We start from the raw sequence: 10,551 nt of genomic DNA on the forward strand, positions 1-10,551 counted from the left end.
CTTAGCTAGGTAGTTCTGACTCAGATTCTCTTATGAGGCTGCAGTCAAGATGTCAGCCAGGATACGAGAACTCTATTTAAAGCATGATCTCTTTTAAAAAAAATGTCAGCAGGAGCTTCTGTCATCTAAAGGCTTGAGTGAAATTAGAAAATCGGCTTCCAAGTGGCTCCCTCCCATGGCTGGGAAATTGGTGCTGGTTGTTGGTCAGAGGCCTCAGGTCCTCCCCATGCAGACCTCCCACGAAGGCCTGTTGAGTGTTCTCACAAGATGGCCGCTGCATTCTTCACTGAAGGGAGGCCAATGGCTTCCAGAACACCTCTGTCAGCTGGGAAGGCACGTGGCTGGTGTCTGCTGGTCCTTTGCTCCCAGATTGGCTTTCTCCAAAATGTCTCTGGGCTTCTGTCTCTCCTAGCTTCTCTCTCTCAGCTCCTGTGCATCCTTGCTTCTTCTCCTAGGACGTTTCTCTCTAAGCATCTGGGGGTCCTTTCTTAGGTTCTCTGGGGGCAAAGTCTGTGTTTCATCTCTTAGCTTAGCATCTTCAAACGTCCTTCTGTTGGCATCTCCAAGTATCTCCAAACTTCAGCAAGCACCTGGGCCCATTCTTTTACTTTTAACCTATCCATAATATTATATTGAAGCATGTTTCTTTTAAATAGTCTATAGTTGAATTATGAGTTTCTTTTTTAACCCATTCTGACAAATTCGCCTTTTAATTGACATTTTTACACCATACACATTTTTAAATTCATTTTTATTAAGGTATATTCACAGACCATGCAGTCATACAAAGTGTACAATTATACACAGTACCATTGTGTAGTTGTGCATTCATCACCAAAATTAATTTTTTTACATTTTCATTACCACACACACAAAGGTAATAAGAATAAAAATTAAAGTGAAAAAGAACAAATAAAGTAAAAAGAACACTGGGTGCCCTTTTTTTTTTTTGCCCCCGTTTTTTTTTACTCATCCATCCATATACTGGACAAAGGGGAGTGTGATCCAATGGCTTTCCCAATCACATTGTCACCTCTCATAAAACTACATTGTTATATAATCATCTTCAAGATTCCAGGGTTCTGGGTTGTAGTTTGATAGTTTCATTTATACCATCCACATTTAATGTAATTATGGATATGTTTGGATTGAGGACTACCATTTTATCATTTGTTTTCTGCTTAATTACTGTGTTCTGGTTCTTCTCTTTTCCTTTTCCTGTTTCTTTGGGTTATTGATTTTTTTATTCCATTTTAATTTATCTATTTCTTTTGGATTTTCTAGTTGTTGTTTTTGTAATATCCCTCAGGCTATACATTTGATATATGGCATACACAGTATATACCTATGTAACTTCTCATTGTTTACTTAGAATTTTTATTTACCATTTTAAGTAGACTACAGAAGCTTTACCATTATATAGTCCCTTTACTCTCCTTCCTTTGTGATATAGTTGACTTACATATTACATTTACACACATTAGAAATCCTGTCAGTGTTACTTATATATATTTTTCTTTCAAAAGTTATACATATTTTAAAGGACTATTATATCACCCTTCTTTTTACCATTTCTGTTGCTCTTCTTTCATTCCCGATGTTCCAAATTTCTTTCTGGTATTATTTCTCTTCAGTTTGAAGCATTTCCTTCAGCAATTCTTTTAGAGTAGGTCTGCCTGGCAACAAGTTCTCTCTCTTAGTTTTTCTTCATCTGAGATTGTCTTTGTTTTACTTTCATTCCTTAAAGATGTTTTCTCTAGACCTAGGATTCTGGATTGAAAGTTCTTTTCATTCAGCACTTTAAAAAAGTTGTCCACTTTATTCTTGCCTCGGTTTCTGATGAGAATTTCACAGAGATTCTAATCACTGTTCATTTGTTGGTGGTGCATCACTTTTCTCTGACTTCATTCAAAAGTGTTTGTCTTTGTCTTTCAGCACTTCGATAATGATGTGTCTTGGTGCTAATTTCGTTGGTTCTATTTTCTTTGTGGTTTTCTCTGTAACTTAATGTCTTTTGAAAACTTTGGGAAGTTTTAAGACTATTTACTTATGCTTTTCTCTACCATCTCCATTCTCCTATTGAGTTGCATGTGTGTGGTTGTGTTTTGTAATTCGAAAATTTCCGTTTGGTTTTTTTTTATATCTTCCTTTTTTTTTTTTTTTTTTTTACTAAGAATTACTAATTTTTAATTTGTTTCAAGGCTGGTCATGATTGCTTACTAAAGCGTTAAACCAGATGGGGTGTAACCAACAGTCCACCTCATGCACATGCTTGTCAGGAACATTTATTTACTAGCAACAATCATCTGTTTGAGGGGCACAGGTTTCTTGATCTTGGCCATCTTTGCTCTCAGATTGTACTCATGCCTCCTTCTCAACTAATTCTCTCTCCTTTCAATGTTCTACTTCCCTCTCCTTTGTCTCTTTTTTGCTCTCTTCATCCTCTTCTTCCTTCTCTTTAATTTTCTTCTGTTCTTTTTTTTACTCCTGTTTTTTCTGAACCCCTCTTACTTTTGTTCCTTTTTCCTTATCTTTTTCATTCCTTCCTCTATTCCTTCATCACTTCCAGCCTTTCTTCTTCTAACAGTCACATAATTCCCTAAATTATAGCTAATGTCAAAATCATGACCCTAAGGCCTAATATGTAAATAGGCCACAAGGGAAATTTTGCCAAATTTAAAATCGTAACAGAAAAGAATACAAGGGATAAGTCTTCTTATAACTATATGCAATTGAGAAAGACCTTAAATATAGAAGAGGTTAGAAAAACTGTGAAAATAACGCAGGACTGAATTAAATTGAGACTAAACACCACTGTGGTAAAGTCTCAGAGACATAAATTTGACTTAATCATTCCTCATTATTATTTGAATAGGAATGCAGCTGTTATATGCAATCTTTTTTTTTTTTTTTATTTTTTTTTATATATGCAATCTTACAATAATAAAATGTAGAAAAATGCTAAATAGGTCTATTGACCATAAATTTTTGCTTATACATCTAAGGTTTACTCTGGTATTTGGGGATATTTTAAACTGAATCATTCAGGCATTCCTTAATTCATCATTTACAGGATGTGGTGTTGGCCCAGGAGTTAGTAAATTGCAATGAAGATTAGAAATCACAGTTTACAAAATGAATTTTACCGAAAAGACCTAAGAGATCCTCTAGCCAAATACCCCATTTTTGGGTCAATGAATCAACAGTGACTTGATGCCAGGACAGGAAATCTTCCAGTGAGAATTTGTAATCTTGTGGGAAAGTAAGATATTTGCTAGTAAGAATTACATTTTTTAAGAGCAAACTGGGAGTTGGGAGGAGAAAAAGGAGGTAAAATGAATCTCACAACAGCAGAGGTGTGCTGGAAATTGTTGATATGCAGAATTATCCCTATAGTTCTAAGCTCTCATCTGTATTCAAAGGCATAAATCCTGTGAACTGCATTTCCCCAATTCTCTTGCTAAAATGGTTCCACTTACAGTCCACCAATGAGAGGTGCTTCTGAGATTCAGGAGGCCAAAAGGAAGGAGAAGACTTTGTTCTTCTGTGACAGATATGGACTGGTATGCAGGCACTGGCAGCTGCGGGGTTGGGTTGGTGGTTTTGAGGCATCTTCTTGAGACTCACTTTAATAGTGCAGGTAACTTAGAGCACATTGGTGGTGGTTTCTCAGGCTCATGAATTTATGGACTTCCTGAGATTAGCCTTTCTGATCTTTACTTCGCCGTCAGTTTTATAAGGCTCTATTTCCTTATATTAAACATCTTCCTACTCTGAATAACTAGAATGGTTTCCTAACTAAACCATGATTAATAGATCATTACTAATGCAGTAATGCAGACCTCAAACAGAAATAAAATCAAAGCCAAATATTTCATGTCCTTAAAATTGTATTTCTGCCTGGTGGGAAGGAGAGGACTAAGATGCGGATGAATGGACTTGTCCAGTTATGGTATCCTACCATGTTCTGGTTGGCTATGGCAAATAATTATTCTGAAAAACCTCGAGTAATATCACCACAAAGATGAGGGTTGCTGGATATTGAATGTATTTATGATGAGAATTATAGCAGCCTTCAAGATTTGGATAGAGATTCCTCTACTAACAATTGGCAATGTGGACCTAAATACATGTTAGTCAATGCACACATGTATCATATATATGTGTACTTATACACACACACCTTCACACACACTTACCCTGACCATATCCATCCAGAAAGCTATAATGGGAAGCCTAAAAATAACTAGCTACCAATATAGACATGATGATAATTGTATACTTGTGACTCTTGGACTAATTCTACTTTACAAAGTCTCCCAGTCTACAATCGTCTGTAAATCCAATCTGCTTGGAAGATACTGTTGTGGTTCTGTTTTACTTTTGTTTCATATCATGTATCTGTTCTGTACTCATATGCCTAACCATGCCATGGGAAAGAACTTCATTTTTGCTGAATATAACCAACCTACTCTCCTTCATTCCAATCCTTTCTTCATCTTAGGATATCAGAGCCAAAAAACACTTCATAAATAAGAGGATCTTGATTGCTCAGTTTTTAGCTGATGACAGTAAGGTCCAGAAACAGGGAAAAATACATCTTTGGTGCAAGGGCACACAACTAGAAATAACAGGGCTTGGAAGAACAGCTGGGTCTTCTGATTCTGAGTTCATTGTTTTTCCTGTGATTCTCCAAGGTCTTTCTATGAATAAGAATCCAGAGTTTAGCTGGAAAGGTGTGCCATGCTAAAAGTCAAAATGCTCATCTGATGGCATGATTTGGTCTCTTTGCAACATCACGTAGTCTCAGTATGGTATATGTATGAGAAAAAAATGCATATATGCATATACATGTAAAAGGATTGAAAGCTAGAACAAAGTGTTCTTAATTTTCTAGAAGGAAATAAAAGCCACTAGATTCATTTTGTTACTTTAACAAAAATAATATATTGAAGTCCTTCAAATGCCTCATCTATTTCTAAAAGATTTTCTTGTTTATAAGTTAGAACCTTGTTTTTCATAAAAATGTTGAATTTATTGAATTGTATTAACTGAAGAACAATATCACTTGTGTGAAGTGACCAAGATCTTCACTGAAAAGAACATAGTCATTCTTGGAAATGGTGATCTTAATCATATCCACCATGTGTTTATTTAACATAAATTAAATGAATCTCCTACTCTAACAATCAGGTTTATCATCTTGTTGCCAGCAGGAAAGCAGTGTGGAAAAACCTTAAGCTTTGGATAATTTGATTTTGAATCCCCAGGACTACTGGTAAACTTTGTGACCTTGGGCAAGCTAGCTACTAATCCCTCATAGGCTTAGTTTTCTCAACTGTAAACTGGGGATGATAATTCCTACCTTTCAAAATTCAGATGAGATAGCCATGGAAATCCTTAGCTATCTCATTGGTGCTCACCATTGTTCCTCTGAATTGTTCCTAGATCTTATCTCTATAAGCATATCTACATGTCAGACTAGAGAGCAATGTGTATCTATTATTGTATAAACTTTCTGCATAATGGACACACAATAAAAACCAATGTATTATAAATCAGGATGGACACTGAAGTATACAACTCATTTTCTTAACCATTCCCTGTACCTGTTGGATGACCTAGTTTTCCTTCACACTTTGAATTTGATAAGCTCCTAGTTTGCTAAAAGTTTCATTATTTTCTAAAGTCACAGCTATTGTAGAAACTTTCTTGTCACAGGACTATATATAAACCCTGCCTTGGAGAGAATAAATGTAGATTCATTAGGCAACCATATGACTTCAACATTTCTTTATCCCTGGAAGAATTCCCATTTATGAAAACAAACTACTATAATAATTGCTAAAATAAATACAAAGAATAACAATTATTTTTTAGAAAGCAATGCAAATATGAAGAGATTTAATTAAGCTAAGCAAATAGAAGGCAGATTTTCAATAAAGGAATGCTAGGTATTTTTCTATTAATTTATTTAAGGGGAAAGAACAACTTTTGCAAAAGGGTCCTCTTAATTGTGAGTGCATTTTATTATTAATTAACCTGCTAATACAGCCATCTAAATGTAGAAAAGGAAAACAAAAAATATTGCATTGAATCACCTCATATTTAACTTCTTCATGAGGTAGGTAGTGTTGATTTGATTATGTGTTTATAAATGTGTGCATTTTGATTAATAGGAATAATAGAAATAATTTTTACATATTAAACTTAACAGTTTATAATGTACTTTTATTTGAATTATCATGCTGCCTTTCTTAAAAACTCTAATATTACCCTCATTTAACAAGAAGAAATGAGTATTAATAGCTAAGCAATAGCCAAGATCATACAAATGGCCAAAATACAAAGAAGTAAAATTGAGTTTCACATATGTTCTTTTGACCCCATCACCTTTTCAGCACACAAAACACCACCCTGTAAATATCTGTTTACTGGTACTTCTTCCCTGCTAGTACTTGAGCTTCAAGGGGCTAAGTTCAGTTCACATTCAATTCGGTAATCTTAGTGCCTACCACAATGTTGGTCACATGGTGAGCATCTAAGAATATACTCAAGAGATCTAGCTGTAGCTCTCTCAAACTCAGTTACAGGTATTTGTCCTAAGGCAAAATTCCTCTCTGGCTGTGAAATTTAGAACAAGTTACCAGCTTCCAATATACAAAGGAGGGATAGTCATAGGATAAATATTCCCATTGCCATAGAGAGAAAATGAAAGGAAAACAGGAGTCACTGGATTGAATGAGTTCTAAAAACCTGCAGGGCAAACTCCATTAGATTTCAGTCTGAGAGTCATATACAGAATGATGTTTTATCCTCAGGGCTTGAGAGAGTGGGAGTCCCACCCTTTCCAAGGGCCTTCCCAGCAGTCTTTTTCTCTCCAAACATTTGGGTGAGTGCTCCAACATATCCACACACTGGGGAGACCACCTCGTCTTGGCCCCACCCTCCTCAAGCATCAGGGTGCCACCCAGACTCTCTGCCATTTCTGGGGCTCACACTCAACCCCTTCAGAACAGTAGGATGGTGGCCAAATAAATTTATTACCCTTATGTGGGACATGACTCAGTCCTAGGGGTGTGAGTCTCCCTGGCGACATGGGACGTGACTCTTAGGGATGAGCTTGGCCCTGGCACTGTGGGATTGAGAAAGCCTTCTTGACCGAAAGGGGAGAAAGAACTATAACAAAAATAAAGTTTCAGTAGCTAAGAGATTTCAAATAGAGTTGAGAGGCTATTCAGGGGATTACTCTTATGCAAGTTTCAGCTAGATATTGCAAATTGCTATAGTATGCAAAGCCCCAACCAACAGTAATTCCTGAAAACCCTAAAGAATACTCAGGTCTATATCTAAGACTCTATAAAAGTTTCACTCACTAAGTTTATTCTTCAGAAACTTAAAACCTCCAGATTGTTGCTATGCCAGATAAGTTCCAAGACCCAGAGGCACCTCTTCAAGAACAATCAACTACATCCTGCTTACCTGTAAAGTTGACATCCCTTTTCAATATGAACAAGTTAGACTGGTCATTGCCCAGATATCCCTGAAAACTGAGACAGTTATCACATGAGAGGGAGGGGTAGCAACAGACAAGATAGGATTTAACAAAGGATTGTGACTATGCAATCATTAAATAAATCTTTCTTTTTAGTCTCTAGTGTATTAAAACAGCTAGAAGGAAATAACTGGAATTGTGGAACTTAACCCATACCATACTTTGAAATTTGCCCTGTAACTACTTGTTAAACTTTTCCTTGAAAGTTATTACTTTTCTGTATATATATTTCACAATAAAAAATGTTTTTTAAAAAATGAATGGTCTAAATATACTAATTAAAAGACAGAGATTGTCAAAGTGGATAGAAATGAAATCCCAACTATATGTTGTCTACAAGAAATACACTTTAAATATAAAGAGTCAAATAGGTTAAAAGTAAAGTGATGGAGAAAAACATACCTTGCTAACACTAATCCAAAGAAAGCTAGAGCACCTACAGTAATTTCAGACAATGCCAACTTCAGACCAAAGATAATTATCAAGGGTAAAGAAGGATATTACACAATGATAAAGGGGTAAATTATCAAACAAAACCTAATAGCCCTAAATATTTATGCACCTAGCAACAGAGCACCAAAAATACTGGAGTCAAAAACTTATAGAACTCAAAGAAGAAATAGACAAATGTGAAGTATATTAAACTTAAGCTCAATCATGGCAGAGTTTTTCACCTATTTTGTTTACTAGCATACCCTGTACCTGCAAAAGTGCTTCACATATTGTGGGCTCACAGTAAATATTTTTTAAATTGAATAAATAGTGTAAATGGCCCCTGTACACTTCCCTGGTTGAATAATTATAAGTTACATCCCATATTTGAGCGAGGAGTTATTGGTATTGGAAGGAATAATGTTCAGCGTTGCAGCACTGGGAACTGGCACCAGAGACAGGAGTATACCAAGGAGCATTTTACAGAGAGGCGAGTCTGCCCATGTAAACCTTGAGTTCACATGGGCTAAAATGCTGTTGTGTATTTTTATTTTTTTCAGCTTATCTTTAATACTGACCATAGGGCATCTCAGTGAAGAAGCTGATTATGCTGCATCTGCTTCTGTGACAAAATGATCACAAAGTACCGCAGTATGGCCAAAGATACATAACAGTTGGTCCTTGCATGCTGATATTCTTCATAGTGTTTTATTATAAACAACAATTTTAAAGCTATTTAAGAGGCATAAAAAATTGTGATTCTCATCCTGGCAGATTTTGATTTTTCCTAAGCCACTGAATAAAACTTTCCCACTATTTGTGGCATTTTTTTGCAATTCAGTAAAGGGATGCTTTCACCGAAAAAAGAACTTTTGAAAACTAATGATTACTAGGAAGCATTTAAACTAAATTCCACTTTCTTTGGAAATAGCTAAGAAATTATGCAATTAAGGAGATTAATTATCTCATTTTATATTTATCAATAACAACATAGTAAAAGAAATTTGAGTTAGCAAGTTTGATACAATGTTACCCTCTCAAAAGAATACCATTACCAGAATAGATATAGTTACAATGATATACTTAATGGAGCTGGGGCTGACTTCTGAAACCTATCTTCGAAAGTATTCTAAATTCCATTCCATATGGAGAAGAAATGTAATACATAATTTTATGAAACCTTGCATTCCAACATGCAGTGGCAGACTCTCAGAGTATTAATAGGTTAACCAAATAAACCATCTTAGTCCTTGGATAAAAATTAAGTACACAGTAATTCTTATGTTAAGTATTTCCTTTAAAACATAGAAATATGATTCTTCACTAATAAACCTTGTAGTTCGATAAAGCAAAAAATGCTAGACCAATATCCCTCATGAATACAGATACAAATATCTTCACCAAAGTATTAGCAAATGAAATTAGTAAAAGAAATCATATAAAAAGAATTGTAAACCTTGAAAAATATAGTTTCACTCGATGAATGAAAGTCTGCTTCAATAATCAAAAACCAATTTAATCATCCACATTAACAATCCAAAGAAAAAATAACAACACATCATATTATTTGATTTTCAAAAATCATCTGAGAAATTCCTACACCATAATAAAAACTCTTAGCAAGTTGGAAATAAAAGAAAATTTCCTTGATCTGAAATAAAAACATCTAATTAAAAATATCCAGAACCATATCATACTTAATAGTGAATGGCTGCATGCTTTCCACCTAAAATTGAGAAAAATATAAGGTATCTGCTCTCACAAGGCCTATCTACCCTAGTACTGGGAATCCTGGCCAGGTCAATAGAATAAGAAAAGTAATTAAAGGTATATGGGTCAGAAAGGGAGAAATAAATCTGTTCCTGTTTACAGATGTGTACATAAAAAAAAATCCCAAGTAATCGACAAACAACAACAACAACAAAAATCTCCTAGAACCAATAAGTTTTCAGGATACAAAGCCAATACACAAATTTCAATTGTATTTCTGTGTAGTAAAAATAAACAACTGGATAATGGAATTTAAAACGCTATATATTTGGCAATAACAAAAATAAAATACTTAGATACAAATCTAACAAAACATGTTCAGGATCTACATGTTGAAAAGTATGAAGTATTGATGAAAGATAACAAAGAGAATCTAAATAAACGGAGAGAAATACCATCCTCATATATTGGAAGAGTCAACATAATAAGATCAATTATTCCCAAATTGGTCTATATGTTTAAAATAGTTACATAAAAAGCCCCACAGATTTTTCTATAGATATATATTAGTTGATTCTAAAATTCATATGGAAAGCAAAGGGATTAGAATAGCTAAAACAATTTTGAAAAATAAGACTACAATTAGAGTAATCACACTACCCAATTTTAAAACTTAATATGTAGTTACAATAATCAAAACAGTATGGTCTTGGCAGGGGGTAGGCACATGGATCAACTGACCATAACTGAGAGCCCAGAAATAAATTACAGAAGTACAGCTAACTGATTTTTGTAAAAGGTTCAAGAGCAACTCAATGAACTTGCCTTTCAACAAATGATGATGTAATAATTAG

The sequence above is a fragment of the Choloepus didactylus genome, chromosome 6 (genome assembly GCF_015220235.1).
Source record: "Choloepus didactylus isolate mChoDid1 chromosome 6, mChoDid1.pri, whole genome shotgun sequence".
Lineage (NCBI taxonomy): Eukaryota > Metazoa > Chordata > Mammalia > Pilosa > Megalonychidae > Choloepus > Choloepus didactylus.